Genomic DNA, 18,267 nt, shown 5'->3' on the forward strand with positions numbered 1-18,267 from the left:
ATTAGGCGCTGATCATGCAGCTGATTATGTGATGATAAAGCGGCTAACAGGCGCTGATCAAGCGGCTGACAGGTGATGATAAAGTGGTTGACAGGTGCTGATCAAGCGACTGATAGTCGTTGATTAAGTAGCTGTCAGGCGTAGATCACGTGGCTAAGTAGGCGCTGGTCGTGGGGCTGAGTAGGCACAGATCAAGAGGTTGAGGCGATGAACGCGGGGCTGAGTAAATGATCATCGCTTGGCAGATTAGGTGCTGATCAAGAGGCTGACACGCGTTTATCAAGCTGCTGACAGGTGCTGATCAAGTGGCTGACAGTTGCTGATCAAGCGGCTGATAGGCGCTGATTAAGGGGCTGACAGGTGCTGATCAACTGGCTGACAGGTGCTGATCAAGCAGCTGATACTCGCTGCTCAAGCTGCTGACAGGCGCTGATCATCTGGCTGACAGGTGCTAATCAAGCGTCTGATAGGCGATGATCAAGGTGCTGACAGGTGCTGATCAACTGGCTGACAGGTGCTAATCACACGGCTGATAGGCGATGATCAAGGGGCTGAGAGGTGCTGATCAACTGGATGACAGGTGCTAAACAAGCAGCTGATAGGTGCTGATTGCGCAGCTGAGAATGCAATGATCAAGCAGCTGACAGGCACTGATCAATCGGTAGGAAGGTGCTGATCAACTGGCTGACAAGTGCTAATCAAGTAGCTGATAGGCGATGATCAAGCTGTTGACAGTTTCTGATCAAGAGGCTGACAGGTGCTGATCAACTGGCTGACAGGTGCTAATCACACGGCTGATAGGCGATGATCAAGGGGCTGACAGGTGCTGTTCAACTGGCTGACAGGTGCTAATGAAGCGGCTGACAGGTGCTGATCAATTGGCTGACAGCAACTAGCTGACAGGTGCTAATCAAGTGGCTAATAGGCCCTGATCAAGCTGCTGACAGGTGATTTTCAGGCGGCTGACTGGTGCTTATCGCGCGGCTGCATAGGCACTTTTCAATCAGCTGAGTGGGCAATGGTCAAGTGGCTGACAGGCACTGATGAAATGGTGGACCAGGCGCTGAATGACCAGCAGAGCAGGAAATGATCAAGCGGCTGACAGGCGCTGATCAACCGGCTGAGGGTCACTGAGCACGTGGCTGAGTAGGATCTGATCACGCAGCAAAGTGGTCGCTGATCAAGCAGTTGACAGGTGCTGATATATTGGCTGACAGGTGCTGATAAAGTGGCTGACAGGTGCTGATAAAGTCGTTGACAGATGTTGATCTAGCGGCTGATAATCGCTGATCAAGCGGCTGACAGGTGCTGATCGCGCCGCTCAATAGGCGCTGATGGAGGGGGTGAATAGGCACTGATTATGCGCCTGACAGTCTCTGATCAAATGGCTGACAGACTATGATCAAGTGGCTGTTTAGTGGCTGATTCGCGGCTGAGTAGGCGTTGATCGCGCAGCTGAGAATGCACTTATCAAGCGGATTGCAGGCGCTGTTTAAGCGGCTTACAGGTGCTGATCAAGCAACTGACAGGTGCTGATCAACTGGCTGACAGTTGCTAATGAAGCGGCTGACAGGTGTTGATCAACATGCTGACAGGTGCTAATCAAGCAGCTGATAGGTGCTGATTAAGCGGCTGTCAGGTTCTGAACAAGCAGCTGACATGTGCTGATCAACTGGCTGACAGGTGCTAATCAAGCGGCTGACAGGCACTGATCTGGCAGCTGAGTAGGCGCTGATTGCGCGCTCAGTAGGCCCAGATCAACTGGGTGAGAGATGCAATTCGCGCAGCTGAGTAGGTACTCTTCAACCTGCTGACAGGTGCTGATTAAGCGGATGACCTGCTCTGATAAAGAGGCTGACAGAATATGATTACGCGGCTGTGTAGGGGCTGATTCGCGGCTGAGTAGACGCTGATCGCGCAGCTGAGAAGGCAATGATCAAGCAGCTGACAGGCACTGATGAAGCGGCTGGCAGGCGCTTTTTAAGCGGCTTACAGTGCTGATAAAGTCGTTGACAGATGTTGATCTAGCGGCTGATAATCGCTGATCAAGCGGCTGACAGGCACTGATCAAGCGGCTGAAAAGTGCTGATAAAGTAGTTGACAGATGCTGATCTAGCGGCTGATAATTGCTGATCAAGCGGCTGAGAGTACTTCTCAATCTGCTGTCAGGCATATATCGCACGGCTGAGTAGGCACTGATCGCGGGCTGAGTATGCACAGATCATGCGGCTGAGGCTTTGAACCCATGGAACAGTAAATACTGATAGCCAATCTAATTAGGTGTTGAACAAGAGGTTTTTAGGTGCTTGTCAAGCGGCTGACAGGTGATGATAAAGTGGTTGACAGGTGATGATCAAGCGGCTGATAGTCGTTGATCAAGTGGCTGTCAGGCACAGATCGCATGGCTGAGTAGGCGGTGGTCATGGGGCTGAGTAGGCACAGATCAAGAGGCTGAGGCGATGATCGCTCGGCTGAGTAAATGATCATCGTGTGGCTGATTAGCTGCTGATCAAGAGGCTGACAGGTACTTGTCAAGCGGCTGACAAGCACTGATCGGGCGGCTGTGTAGGCACTGACTGCGGGGCTCAGTAGGCACAGATAAACTGGCTGAAAGATGCTATTCGTGCGGCTGAGTCGGTGCTTTTCAATCGGCTGAGTGGAAAGTGGTCAAGCGCTGATCAAGCTGCTGACAGGTGCTTAACAAGCGGCTGACAATTGCTGATCAACTGGCTGACAGGGGCTAATCAAGCCACTGATAGGCGCTGATCAAGCGGCTGACAGGTGCTGGTCAACTGGCTGACAGGTGCTAATCAAGCTGCTGACAGGTGCTGATCAAGTGGCTGACAGTAGCTGATCCAGTGGCTTACAGGTGGTGATCAGCTGGCTGAGAGGTGCTGATCAACTGGCTGACAGGTACTTCTCAAGCAGCAGACAGGCACTGATCAGGCGGCTGAGTAGGCGCTGATTGCGGGGCTCAGTAGGCGCACATCAACTGGCTGAGGGATGCAATTCGCGCGGCTGAGTAGGCACTCTTCAACCCGCTGACAGGTGCTGATCAAGTGGATGACCGAATCTGATAAAGAGGCTGACGGACTATGATCACGCGTCTGTGTAGGGGCCGTTTCGCGACTGACTAGGCGCTGATGGCGAAGCTGAGAAGGCAATGGTCAAGGAGCTGACAGGCACTGATGAAGCAGGTGGCAGGCTCTGTTTTAGCGGCTTACAGGTGCAGATCAAGCAGCTGACAGGTGCTGATCAACTCGCTGACAGGTGCTAATCAAGCGGCTGGCAGTTGCGGATCAACTGGCTGACAGGGGCTAATCAAGCACTGCTAGGCGCTGATCAATCAGCTGACAGGTACTGGTCAACTGGCTGACAGGTGCTGATAAAGCGGCTGATAGGCGCTGATCAAGCGGCTGACAGGTGATGATTTAGCGGCTGATAGGCGCTGATCAAGGGTCTGACAGGCGCTGATCAACTGGCTGATAGGTACTATTCAAGTGGCTGATAGGCCCTGATCAAGCTTCTGACAGGTGCTTGTCAAGCGGCTGAGAGGCACTTATCGCGCGGCTGCGTAGGCGCTTTTCAATCAGCTGAGTGGGCACTGGTCAAGTCACTGACAGGCACTGGTGAAGTGGTTGACCAGGCGCTGAATGACCAGCAGAGCAGGAAATGATCAAGCAGCTGACAGGTGCTTAACAAGCGGCTGACAATTGCTGATCAACTGGCTGACAGGGGCTAATCAAGCAGCTGATAGGTGCTGATAAAGCTGCTGACAGGTGCTGATCAAGCGGTTGACAGGTTCTGATACAGCGGCTAACACGGGCTGATAATGTGGCTGACAGTTAATGATCAAGCTGCTTCTAGGGGCTGCCCTAGCGCCTGACAGTTGCTGATAAATTGGCTGACACGTTCAAATGAAGTGGCTGACAGGTGCTGATCAACTGGCTGACAGGTACTGATCAAGTTGCTGACAGATGCTTCTCAAGTGGCTGACAGGCGCTTATCGCGTGGATGCGTATGTGTTTATCAATCAGCTGAGTGGGCACTGGTCAAGGGGCTGACAGGCACTGATCTAGTCGTGGACCAGGCGCTGAATGACCATCAGAGAAGGAAATGATCAAGCCGCTGACAGGCGCTGATCAGCCCGCTGAGGGTCACTGATCCTGTGGCGGAGTAGGCTCTGATTACGCAGCTAAGAGGGCACTGATCAAGCTGTTGAGAGTTGCTGATATATTGGCTGACAGGTGCTGATCAAGTGGCTGACAGGTACTTCTGAAGAGGCTGACAGTCACTGATCGGGCGGCTGAGTAGGCGCTGATCATGGGGCTCAGTAGGAGCAGATCAACTGGCTGAGAGATGCTATTTGCGCGGCTGAATAGGCACTGTTCAACCGGCTGACAGGTGCTGATCAAGCAGCTGACAGACACTGATCTCGCGGCTGATTAAGCACTGATAGCGCAGCTCAGTAAGTGTTGATCAAGCGGTTTACAGGTGCTTGTAAAGCGGCTGACAGGCGCTTATCGCTCGGCTGCATAGGCGCTTTTCAATCTGCTGAGTGGGCAGTGCTCAAGCGGCTGACTGACACTGATCCAGTGGTTGGCCAGGCGCTGAATGACCAGCAGAGCAGGAAATGATCAAGCGCCTGACAGGAGAAGATCAACCGGCTGAGCGTCACTGACCGCGTGGCTGAGTAGGCTCTGTTCATGCAGCAAAGTGGGTTCTGATCTAGCGGTTGACAGGTGATGATCAATAGACTGACAGGTGTTAATCAAGCAGCTGATACGCACTGATCAACCTGCTGACAGGTGCTGATCAACCGGATGACAGGTGCTGATCAACTGGCTGACAGGTGCTAATCAAGTGGCTGATAGGCCCTGATCAATCTGCTGACAGGTGCTGATCAACTGGCTGACAGGTGCTGATCAAGCAGCAGATACTCGCTGCTCAAGCTGCTGACAGGTGCTGATCATCTGGCTGACAGGTGCTAATCAAGCCGCTGATAGGCGATGATCAAGGTGCTGACAGGCGCTGATCAACTGGCTGACAGGTGCTAAACAAGCAGCTGATAGGTGCTGATTGCGCAGCTGAGAATGCAATGATCAAGCAGCTGACAGGCACTGATCAATCGGTAGGCAGGTGCTGATCAACTGGCTGACAATTGCTAATCAAGTAGCTGATAGGCGATGATCAAGCTGCTGACAGGTTCTGATCAAGAGGCTGACAGGTGCTGATCAACTGGCTGACAGGTGCTAATCACACGGCTGATAGGCGATGATCAAGGGGCTGACAGGTGCTGTTCAACTGGCTGACAGGTGCTAATGAAGCGGCTGACAGGTGCTGATCAATTGGCTGACAGGTGCTGATCAACTAGCTGACAGGTGCTAATCAAGTGGCTAATAGGCCCTGATCAAGCTGCTGACAGGTGATTTTCAGGCGGCTGACTGGTGCTTATCGCGCGGCTGCATTGGCGCTTTTCAATCGGCTGAGTGGGCAGTGGTCAAGCAGCTGACAGGCACTAATCAAGCGGCTGACAGGTGCTGATAAAGTCGTTGACAGGTGCTGATCAAGCGACTGATAGTCGCTGATAAAGTGGCTGACAGTGCTTCTCAAGTGTCTGTCAGGCGCACCTCGCACGGCTGAGTAGGGGCTGATCGCGGGGCTGAGTAGAAACAGATCAAGCGGCTGAGGCGATGATCGTGCGGCTGAGTAAATGATGATCGCGTGGCTGATTAGGTGCTGGTCCAGTGGCTGCCAGGTACTTCTCAAGCGGCTGACAGGCACTGATCAAGTGGATGACCAGGAGCTGAATGACCAGCAGAGCAGGAAATGATCAAGCGGCTGACTGGTGCTGATCAACTGCCTGACAGGTTCTGACCAAGCGGCTGAGTAGGTGCTGATCGTGAAGCTGATAAGGCGATGATCAAGCGGCTGATAGTCGTTGATCAAGTGGCTGTCAGGCACAGATCGCATGGCTTAGTAGGCGCTGGTCATGGGGCTGAGTAGGCACAGATCAAGAGGCTGAGGCGATGATCGCGGGGCTGAGTAAATGATCATCGTGTGGCTGATTAGGTGCTGATCAAGAGGCTGACAGGTACTTGTCAAGCGGCTGACAAGCACTGATCAGGCGGCTGTGTAGGCACTGACTGCGGGGCTCAGTAGGCACAGATCAACTGGCTGAAAGATGCTATTCGCGCGGCTGAGTCCGTGCTTTTCAATCGGCTGAGTGGAAAGTGGTCAAGCGCTGATCAAGCTGCTGACAGGTGCATAACAAGCGGCTGACAATTGCTGATCAACTGGCTGACAGGGGCTAATCAAGCCTCTGATAGGCGCTGACCAAGCAGCTGACAGGTGCTGGTCAACTGGCTGACAGGTGCTAATCAAGCGGCTGATAGGTGCACATCAAGCTGCTGACAGGTGCTTATCAAGTGGCTGACAGGGGCTAATCAAGCAGCTGATAGGTGCTGATAAAGCTGCTGACAGGTGCTGATCAAGCGGTTGACAGGTTCTGATACAGCGGCTAACACGTGCTGATAATGTGGCTGACAGTTAATGATCAAGCTGCTTATAGGGGCTGCCCTAGCGCCTGACAGTTGCTGATAAAGTGGCTGACAGGTGCAAATGAAGTGGCTGACAGGTGCTGATCAACTGGCTGACAGGTACTGATCAAGTTGCTGACAGATGTTTCTCAAGTGGCTGGCAGGCACTTATCGCGTGGATGCGTATGCGTTTATCAATCAGCTGAGTGGGCACTGGTCAAGGGGCTGACAGGCACTGATCTAGTGGTGGACCAGGCGCTGAATGACCATCAGAGCAGGAAATGATCAAGCCACTGACAGGCGCTGATCAGCCCGCTGAGGGTCACTGATCCTGTGGCGGAGTAGGCTCTGATTACGCAGCTAAGCGGGCACTGATCAAGCTGTTGAGAGTTGCTGATATATTGGCTGACAGTTGCTGATAAAGTGGCTGACAGGTACTGATCAAGCTGCTGACATGCGTTTATCAAGCGGCTGACAGGTGCTGATCAAGTGGCTGACAGGTACTTCTCAAGAGGCTGACAGTCAATGATCGGGCGGCTGAGTAGGCGCTGATCGTAGGCCTCAGTAGGAGCAGATCAACTGGCTGAGAGATGCTATTTGCGCAGCTGAATAGGCACTGTTCAACCGGCTGACAGGTGCTGATCAAGCAGCTGACAGACACTGATCTCGCGGCTGATTAAGCACTGATAGCGCAGCTCAGTAAGTGTTGATCAAGCGGTTTACAGGTGCTTGTAAAGCGGCTGACAGGCGCTTATCACTCGGCTGCGTAGGCGCTTCTCAATCTGCTGAGTGGGCAGTGGTCAAGCGGCTGACTGACACTGATCCAGTGGTTGACCAGGCGCTGAATGACCAGCAGAGCAGGAAATGATCAAGCGCCTGACAGGAGAAGATCAACCGGCTGAGCGTCACTGACTGCGTGGCTGAGTAGGCTCTGTTCATGCAGCAAAGTGGGTGCTGATCTAGCGGTTGACAGGTGATGACCAATAGACTGACAGGTGTTAATCAAGCAGCTGATACGCACTGATCAACCTGCTGACAGGTGCTGATCAACCGGATGACAGGTGCTGATCAAGCAGCTGACAGGTGCTGGTCAACTGGCTGACAGGTGCTAATCAAGCAGCTGATAGGTGCACATCAAGCTGCTGACAGCTGCTGATCAAGTGGCTGACAGGTACTTGTCAAGCGGCTGACAAGCACTGATCGGGCAGCTGTGTAGGCACTGACTGCGGGGCTCAGTAGGCACAGATCAACTGGCTGAAAGATGATATTCACGCAGTTGTGTCTTTGCTTTTCAATCGGCTGAGTGGAAAGTGGTCAAGTGCTGATCAAGCTGCTGACAGGTGCATAACAAGCGGCTGACAATTGCTGATCAAGTGGCTGACAGGGGCTAATCAAGCAGCTGATAGGTGCTGATCAAGCTGCTGACAGGTGCTGATCAAGCGGTTGACAGGTTCTGATACAGCGGCTAACACGTGCTGATAATGTGGCTGACAGTTAATGATCAAGCTGCTTATAGGGGCTGCCCTAGCGCCTGACAGTTGCTGATAAAGTGGCTGACAGGTGCAAATGAAGTGGCTGACAGGTGCTGATCAACTGGCTGACAGGTACTGATCAAGTTGCTGACAGATGCTTCTCAAGTGGCTGACAGGCGCTTATCGCGTGGATGCGTATGCGTTTACCAATCAGCTGAGTGGGCACTGGTCAAGGGGCTGACAGGCACTGATCTAGTGGTGGACCAGGCGCTGAATGACCATCAGAGCAGGAAATGATCAAGCCGCTGACAGGCGCTGATCAGCCCGCTGAGGGTCACTGATCCTGTGGCGGAGTATGCTCTGATTACGCAGCTAAGCGGGCACTGATCAAGCTGTTGAGAGTTGCTGATATATTGGCTGACAGTTGCTGATAAAGTGGCTGACAGGTACAGATCAAGCTGCTGACATGCGTTTATCAAGCGGCTGACAGGTGCTGATCAAGTGGCTGACAGGTACTTCTCAAGAGGCTGACAGTCAATGATCGGGCGGCTGAGTAGGCGCTGATCGTAGGCCTCAGTAGGAGCAGATCAACTGGCTGAGAGATGCTATTTGCGCAGCTGAATAGGCACTGTTCAACCGGCTGACAGGTGCTGATCAAGCAGCTGACAGACACTGATCTCGCGGCTGATTAAGCACTGATAGCGCAGCTCAGTAAGTGTTGATCAAGCGGTTTACAGGTGCTTGTAAAGCGGCTGACAGGCGCTTATCGCTCGGCTGCGTAGGCGCTTTTCAATCTGCTGAGTGGGCAGTGGTCAAGCGGCTGACTGACACTGATCCAGTGGTTGACCAGGCGCTGAATGACCAGCAGAGCAGGAAATGATCAAGCGCCTGACAGGAGAAGATCAACCGGCTGAGCGTCACTGACTGCGTGGCTGAGTAGGCTCTGTTCATGCAGCAAAGTGGGTGCTGATCTAGCGGTTGACAGCTGATGACCAATAGACTGACAGGTGTTAATCAAGCAGCTGATACGCACTGATCAACCTGCTGACAGGTGCTGATCAACCGGATGACAGGTGCTGATCAAGCAGCTGACAGGTGCTGGTCAACTGGCTGACAGGTGCTAATCAAGCGGCTGATAGGTGCACATCAAGCTGCTGACAGCTGCTGATCAAGTGGCTGACAGGTACTTGTCAAGCGGCTGACAAGCACTGATCGGGCAGCTGTGTAGGCACTGACGGCGGGGCTCAGTAGGCACAGATCAACTGGCTGAAAGATGATATTCACGCAGTTGTGTCTTTGCTTTTCAATCGGCTGAGTGGAAAGTGGTCAAGTGCTGATCAAGCTGCTGACAGGTGCATAACAAGCGGCTGACAATTGCTGATCAAGTGGCTGACAGGGGCTAATCAAGCAGCTGATAGGTGCTGATCAAGCTGATGACTGGTGCTGATCAAGCGGTTGACAGGTTCTGATACAGCGGCTAACACGTGCTGATAATGTGGCTGACAGTTAATGATCAAGCTGCTTATAGGGGCTGCCCTAGCGCCTGACAGTTGCTGATAAAGTGGCTGACAGGTGCAAATGAAGTGGCTGACAGGTGCTGATCAACTGGCTGACAGGTACTGATCAAGTTGCTGACAGATGCTTCTCAAGTGGCTGACAGGCGCTTATCGCGTGGATGCGTATGCGTTTACCAATCAGCTGAGTGGGCACTGGTCAAGGGGCTGACAGGCACTGATCTAGTGGTGGACCAGGCGCTGAATGACCATCAGAGCAGGAAATGATCAAGCCGCTGACAGGCGCTGATCAGCCCGCTGAGGGTCACTGATCCTGTGGCGGAGTAGGCTCTGATTACGCAGCTAAGCGGGCACTGATCAAGCTGTTGAGAGTTGCTGATATATTGGCTGACAGGTGCAGATAAAGTGGCTGACAGGTACTGATCAAGCTGCTGACACGCGTTTATCAAGTGGCTGACAGGTGCTGATCAAGTGGCTGACAGGTACTTCTCAAGAGGCTGACAGTCACTGATCGGGCGGCTGAGTAGGCGCTGATCATGGGGCTCAGTAGGAGCACATCAACTGGCTGAGAGATGCTATTTGCGCGGCTGAATAGGCACTGTTCAACCGGCTGACAGGTGCTGATCAAGCAGCTGACAGACACTGATCTCGCGGCTGATTAAGCACTGATAGCGCAGCTCAGTAAGTGTTTATCAAGCGGTTTACAGGTGCTTGTAAAGCGGCTGACAGGCGCTTATCGCTCGGCTGCGTAGGCGCTTTTCAATCTGCTGAGTGGGCAGTGGTCAAGTGGCTGACTGACACTGATCCAGTGGTTGACCGGGTGCTGAATGACCAGCAGAGCAGGAAATGATCAAGCGCCTGACAGGAGAAGATCAACCGGCTGAGCGTCACTGACCGCGTGGCTGAGTAGGCTCTGTTCATGCAGCAAAGTGGGTGCTGATCTAGCGGTTGACAGGTGATGATCAATAGACTGACAGGTGTTAATCAAGCAGCTGATACGCACTGATCAACCTGCTGACAGGTGCTGAACAACCGGATGACAGGTGCTGATCAACTGTCTGACAGGTGCTAATGAAGCGACTCTCAGGTGCTGATCAACTGGCTGACAGGTGCTAATCAAGTGGCTGATAGGCCCTGATCAATCTGCTGACAGGTGCTGATCAACTGGCTGACAGGTGCTGATCAAGCAGCTGATACTCGCTGCTCAAGCTGCTGACAGGTGCTGATCATCTGGCTGACAGGTGCTAATCAAGCGGCTGATAGGCGATGATCAAGGTGCTGACAGGTGCTGATCAACTGGCTGACAGGTGCTAAACAAGCAGCTGATAGGTGCTGATTGCGCAGCTGAGAATACAATGATCAAGCAGCTGAGAGGCACTGATCAATCGGTAGGCAGGTGCTGATCAACTGGCTGACAAGTGCTAATCAAGTAGCTGATAGGCGATGATCAAGCTGCTGACAGGTTCTGATCAAGAGGCTGACAGGTGCTGATCAAGCAGCTGACAGACACTGATCTCGCGGCTGATTAAGCACTGATAGTGCAGCTCAGTAAGTGTTGATCATGCGGTTTACAGGTGCTTGTAAAGCGGCTGACAGGCGCTTATCGCTCGGCTGCGTAGTCGCTTCTCAAACTGCTGAGTGGGCAGTGGTCAAGCGGCTGACTGACACTGATCCAGTGGTTGACCAGGCGCTGAATGACCAGCAGAGCAGAAAATGATCAAGTGCCTGACAGGAGAAGATCAACCGGCTGAGCGTCACTGACCGCGTGGCTGAGTAGGCTCTGTACATGCAGAAAAGTGGGTGCTGATCTAGCGGTTGACAGGTGATGATCAATAGACAGACAGGTGTTAATCAAGCAGCTGATACGCACTGATCAACCTGCTGACAGGTGCTGATCAACCGGATGACAGGTGCTGATCAACTGGCTGACAGGTGCTAATGAAGCGACTCTCAGGTGCTGATCAACTGGCTGACAGGTGCTAATCAAGCGGCTGATAGGCGATGATCAAGGTGCTGACAGGTGCTGATCAACTGGCTGACTGGTGCTAAACAAGCAGCTGATAGGTGCTGATTGCGCAGCTGAGAATGCAATGATCAAGCAGCTGACAGGCACTGATCAATCGGTAGGCAGGTGCTGATCAACTGGCTGACAAGTGCTAATCAAGTAGCTGATAGGCGATGATCAAGCTGCTGACAGGTTCTGATCAAGAGGCTGACAGGTGCTGATCAACTGTCTGACAGGTGCTAATCACACGGCTGATAGGCGATGATCAAGGGGCTGACAGGTGCTGTTCAACTGGCTGACAGGTGCTAATGAAGCGGCTGACAGGTGCTGATCAATTGGCTGACAGGTGCTGATCAACTAGCTGACAGGTGCTAATCAAGTGGCTAATAGGCCCTGATCAAGCTGCTGACAGGTGATTTTCAGGCGGCTGACTGGTGCTTATCGCACGGCTGCATTGGCGCTTTTCAATCGGCTGAGTGGGCAGTGGTCAAGCAGCTGACAGGCACTAATCAAGCGGCTGACAGGTGCTGATAAAGTCGTTGACAGGTGCTGATCAAGCGACTGAGAGTCGCTGATAAAGTGGCTGACAGTACTTCTCAAGTGTCTGTCAGACGCACCTCGCAGGGCTGAGTAGGCGCTGATCGCGGGGCTGAGTAGACACAGATCAAGCGGCTGAGGCGATGATCGTGCGGCTGAGTAAATGATGATTGCGTGGCTGATTAGGTGCTGGTCAAGTGGCTGCCAGGTACTTCTCAAGCGGCTGACAGGCACTGATCAAGTGGATGACCAGGAGCTGAATGACCAGCAGAGCAGGAAATGATCAAGTGGCTGACTGGTGCTGATCAACTGCCTGACAGGTTCTGACCAAGCGGCTGAGTAGGTGCTGATCGCGCCCCTCAATAGGCGCTGATCGAGGGGGTGATTAGGCGCTGATCAAGCGTCTGACAGTCTCTGATCAAGCGGCTGACAGACTATGATCACGCGGCTGTGGAGGGGCTGATTCACGGCTGAGTAGGCGCTGATCGTGCAGCTGAGAAGGCAATGATCAAGCACGTGACAGGCACTGATGAAGCGGCTGGCAGGCACTGTTGAAACGGCTTACAGGTGCTTATCAAGCAGCTGACAGGTGCTGATCAACTGGCTGACAGTTGCTAATGAAGCGGCTGACAGGTGTTGATCAACATGCTGACAGGTGCTAATCAAGCAGCTGATAAGTGCTGATAAAGCTACTGACAGGTGCTGTTCAAGCGGCTGACAGGTGCCGATCAACTGGCTGACAGGTTCTGATCAAGCAGCTGAGTAGGCGATGATCGTGCACCTGATAAGGCGATGATCAAGCGGCTAACAGGCGCTGATCCAGTGGCTTACAGGTGCTGATCAACTGGCTGAGAGGTGCTGATCAACATGCTGACAGGTGCTAATGAAGCAGCTGATAGGCGCTGATCAAGCTGCTGACAGGTGCTGATCAACTGGCTGACTGCTACTGATCAAGCGGCTGAGTAGGCGCTGATCATGAAGCTGATTAGGCGATGATAAAGTGGCTAACAGGCGCTGATCAAGCGGCTGACAGGTGCTGATAAACTGGTTGACAGGAGCTGATCAAGCAGCTGATAGTCGTTGATCAAGTGACTGTCTGGAGCAGATCGCATGGCTGAGTAGGCACAGATCAAGAGGCTGAGGCGATGATCACGCGGCTGAGTAAATGATCATCGCATGGCTCATTAGGTGCTGATCAAGAGGCTGACACACGTTTATCAAGCTGCTGAAAGGTCCTGATCAAGCGGCTGACAGGTGCCGATCAACTGGCTGACAGGTACTATTCAAGTGGCTGATAGGCCCTGATCAAGCTTCTGACAGGTGCTTGTCAAGCGGCTGAGAGGCCCTTATCACACGGCTGCGTAGGCCCTTTTCAATCAGCTGAGTGGGCACTGATCACGTGGCTGAGTAGGATCTGATCACGCAGCAAAGTGGTCGCTGATCAAGCAGTTGACAGTTGCTGATATAGTGGCTGACAGGTGCTGATAAAGTAGCTGACAGGTACTGATCAAGCGGTTGAGTAGGAACTGATCGCGCAGCTGATGAGGCGATGATAAAGCGGCTGACAGGTGCTGATAAAGTCGTTGACAGATGTTGATCTAGCGGCTGATAATCGCTGATCAAGCGGCTGACAGGCACTGATAAAGCGGCTGAAAGGTGCTGATAAAGTCGTTTGCAGATGCTGATCCAGCGTCTGATGATCGCTGATCAAGCGGCTGACAGTACTTCGCATTCGGCTGTCAGGCACATATCGCACGGCTGATTAGGCACTGATCGCGGGGCTGAGTAGGCACAGATCATGCGGCTGAGTCGATGATCGCATGGCTCAATAAATACTGATAGTGAATCTAATTATGTGTTGATCAAGTGGTTTATAGGTGCTTGTCAAGCAGCTGACAGGTGGTGATTGCGCTGCTCAATAAGCGCTGATGGAGGGGGTGATTAGGCGCTAATCAAGCGTCTGACAGTCTCTGATCAAGCGGCAGACAGATTATGATCACGCGGCTGTGTAGGGGCTGATTCGCGGCTCAGTAGGCATTGATCGCGCAGCTGAGAAGGCACTGATCAAGCGGCTGACAGGCAGTGATGAAGTGGCTGGCAAGCGCTGTTTAAGCGGCTTACAGATGCTGATCAAGCAGCTTACAGTTGCTGATCTACTGGCTGAGAGTTGCTAATGAAGCAGCTGACAGGTGTTGATCAACATGGTGACAGGTGCTAATCAAGCAGCTGATAGGTGCTGATTAAGCTGCTGACAGTTGCTGATCAAGCGGCTGACAGGTGCTAATCAACTGGCTGAGAAGTGATAATTAAGCAGCTGATAGGCGCTGATCAAGCTGCTGAAAGGTGCTGATCAAGCGGCTGACAGGTGCTGATCCAGTGGCTTACAGTTGGTGATCAACTGGCTGAGAGGTGCTAATCCAGCTGCTGACAGGTGCTAATCAACTGGCTGACAGGTGCTAATCAAGCAGCCGATAGGTGCTGATCAAGCGGCTAACAGGTGCTGATCAACTGGCTGAGAAGTGATAATTAAGCAGCTGAGAGGCGCTGATCTAGCTTCTGAAAGGTGCTGATCCAGTGGCTTTCAGTTGGTGATCAACTGGCTGAGAGGTGCTGATCTACTGGCTGACAGGTACTTCTCAAACGGCTGACAGGCACTGATCGGGCGGCTGAGTAGGCGCTGGTTGCAGGGCTCATTAGGCGCAGATCAACTGGCTGAGGGATGCAATTCGCGCAGCTGAGTAGGCACTCTTCAACCTGCTGACAGGTGCTGATCAAGCAAATGACCGACTCTGATAAAGAGGCTGACAGACTATGATCACACGGCTGTGTAGGGGCTAATTCGCGTGTGAGTAGGCGCTGATCATGCAGCTGAGAAGGCAATGATAAAGCAGCTGACAGGCACTGATTAAGCGGCTTACAGGTGCTGATCCAGCAGTTGACAGGTGCTGATCAACTGGTGACAGGTGCTAATCCAGCGGCTGACAGTTGGTGATCAACTGGCTGACAGTTGCTAATGAAGCAGCTGACAGGTGTTGATCAACATGCTGACAGGTGCTAATCAAGCAGCTGATAGGTGCTGATAAAACTGCTGACAGTTGCTGATCAAGAAGCTGACAGGTGCTGATCAACAGGCTGACAGGTTCTGATCAAGCGGCTGAGTAGGCGCTGATCGTGCAGGTGATAAGGTGATGATCAAGGGGCTAACAGGCGCTGATCCAGTGGCTAACAGGTGCTGATCAACTGGCTGACAGGTGCACATCAACTGGCTCACAGGTGCTAATCAAGCAGCTGATAGGTGCTGATCAAGCTGCTGACAGGTGCTGATCAACTGGCTGACTGGTACTGATCAAACGGCTGAGTAGGCGCTGATCATGCAGCTAATTAGGCCATGAGAAAGCGGGTAACAGGCACTGATCCAGCAGCTGAAAGGTGATGATAAAGTGGTTGACAGGTGCTGATCAAGAGGCTGATAGTCGTTGATCAAGTGGCTGTCAGGTGCAGATCGCATGGCCGAGTAGGCGCTGGTCGTGGGGCTGAGTAGGCACAGATCAAGAGGCTGAGGCGATGATCGCACGGCTGAGTAAATGATCATGGCGTGGCTGATTAGGTGCTGATCAAGAGGCTGACACGCGTTTATCAAGCTGCTGACAGGTGCTGATCACCTGGCTGAGAAGTGTTAATTAAGCAGCTGATAGGCGCTGATCAAGCTGCTGACAGGTGCTGATCAAGCGGCTGACAGGTGCTGATCCAGTGGCTTACAGGTGGTGATCAACTGGCTGAGAGGTTCTGATGAACTGGCTGACTTTTACTTCTCAAGCGGCTGACAGGCACTGATCGGGCAGCTGAGTAGTCGCTGATTGCTGGGCTCAGTAGGCACAGATCACCTGGTTGAGAGATGAAATTCACGCGGCTGAGTAGGCACTCTTCAACCTGCTGACAGGTGCTGATCAAGCGGATGACCGACTCTGATAAAGAGGCTGACAGACTATGATCACGCGGCTGTGTAGGGGCTGATTCACGGCTGAGTAGGCGCTGATCCCGCAGCTGAGAAGGCAATGATCCAGCAGCTGACAGGCACTGATGAAGCGGCTGGCAGGCGCTGTTTAAGCGGCTTACAGGTGCTGATAAAGTCGTTGACAGATGTTGATCTAGCGGCTGATAATCGCTGATCAACCTGCTGACAGGTGCTGATCAACTGGCTGACAGGTGCTGATCAACTGGCTGACAGGTGCTAATGAAGCGACTCTCAGGTGCTGATCAACTGGCTGACAGGTGCTAATCAAGTGGCTGATAGGCCCTGATCAATCTGCTGACAGGTGCTGATCTACTGGCTGACAGGTGCTGATCAAGCAGCTGATACTCGCTGCTCAAGCTGCTGAAAGGTGCTGATCATCTGGCTGACAGGTGCTAATCAAGCGGCTGATAGGCGATGATCAATGTGCTGACAGGTGCTGATCAACTGGCTGACAGGTGCTAAACATGCAGCTGATAGGTGCTGATTGCGCAGTTGAGAATGCAATGATCAAGCAGCTGATAGGCACTGATCAATCGGTAGGCAGGTGCTGATCAACTGGCTGACAAGTGCTAATCAAGTAGCTGATAGGCGATGATCAAGCTGCTGACAGGTTCTGATCAAGAGGCTGACAGGTGCTGATCAACTGGCTGACAGGTGCTAATCACACGGCTGATAGGCGATGATCAAAGTGCTGACAGGTGCTAATCACACGGCTGATAGGCGATGATCAAGGGGCTGACAGTTGCTGTTCAACTGGCTGACAGGTGCTGATCAATTGGCTGACGGGTGCTGATCAACTAGCTGACAGGTGCTAATCAAGTGGCTAATAGGCCCTGATCAAGCTGCTGACAGGTGATTTTCAGGCGGCTGACTGGTGCTTATCGTGCGGCTGCATTGGCGCTTTTCAATCGGCTGAGTGGGCAGTAGTCAAGCAGCTGACAGGCACTAATCAAGCGGCTGTCAAGTGCTCATAAAGTCGTTGACAGGTGCTGATCAACCGACTGATAGTCGCTGATAAAGAGGCTCACAGTGCTTTTCAAGTGTGTGTCAGGCGCACATCGCATGGCTGAGTAGGCGCTGATCGCGGGGCTGAGTAGACACAGATCAAGCGGCTGAGTCGATGATCGTGCGGCTGAGTAAATGATGATCGCGTGGCTGATTAGGTGCTGGTCCAGTGGCTCCCAGGTATTCTCAAGCGGCTGACAGGCACTGATCAAGTGGATGACCAGGAGCTGAAGGACCAGCAGAGCAGGAAATGATCAAGCGGCTGACTGGTGCTGATCAACTGCCTGACAGGTTCTGATCAAGCGGCTGAGTAGGCGCTGATCGTGCAGCTGATAAGGCGATGATCAAGCGGCTGATAGTCGTTGATCAAGTGGCTGTCAGGCACAGATCGCATGGCTGAGTAGGCGCTGGTCATGTGGCTGAGTAGGCACAGATCAAGAGGCTGAGGCGATGATCGCGCGGCTGAGTAAATGATCATCGTGTGGCTGATTAGGTGCTGAAGAAGAGGCTGACAGGTACTTGTCAAGCGGCTAACAAGCACTGATCAGGCGGCTGTGTAGGCACTGACTGCGTGGCTCAGTAGGCACAGATCAACTGGCTGAAAGATGCTATTCGCGCGGCTGAGTCGGTGCTTTTCAATCGGCTGAGTGGAAAGTGGTCAAGCACTGATCACGCTGCTGACAGGTGCTTAAAATGAGGATGACAAGTGCTGGTCAACTGGCTGACAGGTGCTAATCAAGCGGCTGATAGGCGCACATCAAGCTGCTGACAGGTGCTGATCAAGTGGCTGACAGGTACTTGTCAAGCGGCTGACAAGCACTGATCGGGCGGCTGTGTAGGCACTGACTGCGGGGCTCAGTAGGCACAGACCAACTGGCTGAAAGATGCTATTCACGCGGTTGTGTCTTTGCTTTTCAATCGGCTGAGTGGAAAGTGGTCAAGCGCTGATCAAGCTGCTGATAGGTGCATAACAAGCGGCTGACAATTGCTGATCAAGTGGCTGACAGGTACTTCTCAAGCGGCTGACAGGCACTGATCGGGCGGCTGAGTAGGCGCTGATTGCGGGGCTCAGTAGGCGCAGATCATCCTACTGAGTGATGCAATTCGCGCGGCTGAGTCGGTGCTTTTCAATCGGCTGAGTGGAAAGTGGTCAAGCACTGATCATGCTGCTGACAGGTGC

This window comes from Bubalus kerabau, unplaced genomic scaffold (genome assembly GCF_029407905.1).
Source record: "Bubalus kerabau isolate K-KA32 ecotype Philippines breed swamp buffalo unplaced genomic scaffold, PCC_UOA_SB_1v2 scaffold_25, whole genome shotgun sequence".
Lineage (NCBI taxonomy): Eukaryota > Metazoa > Chordata > Mammalia > Artiodactyla > Bovidae > Bubalus > Bubalus kerabau.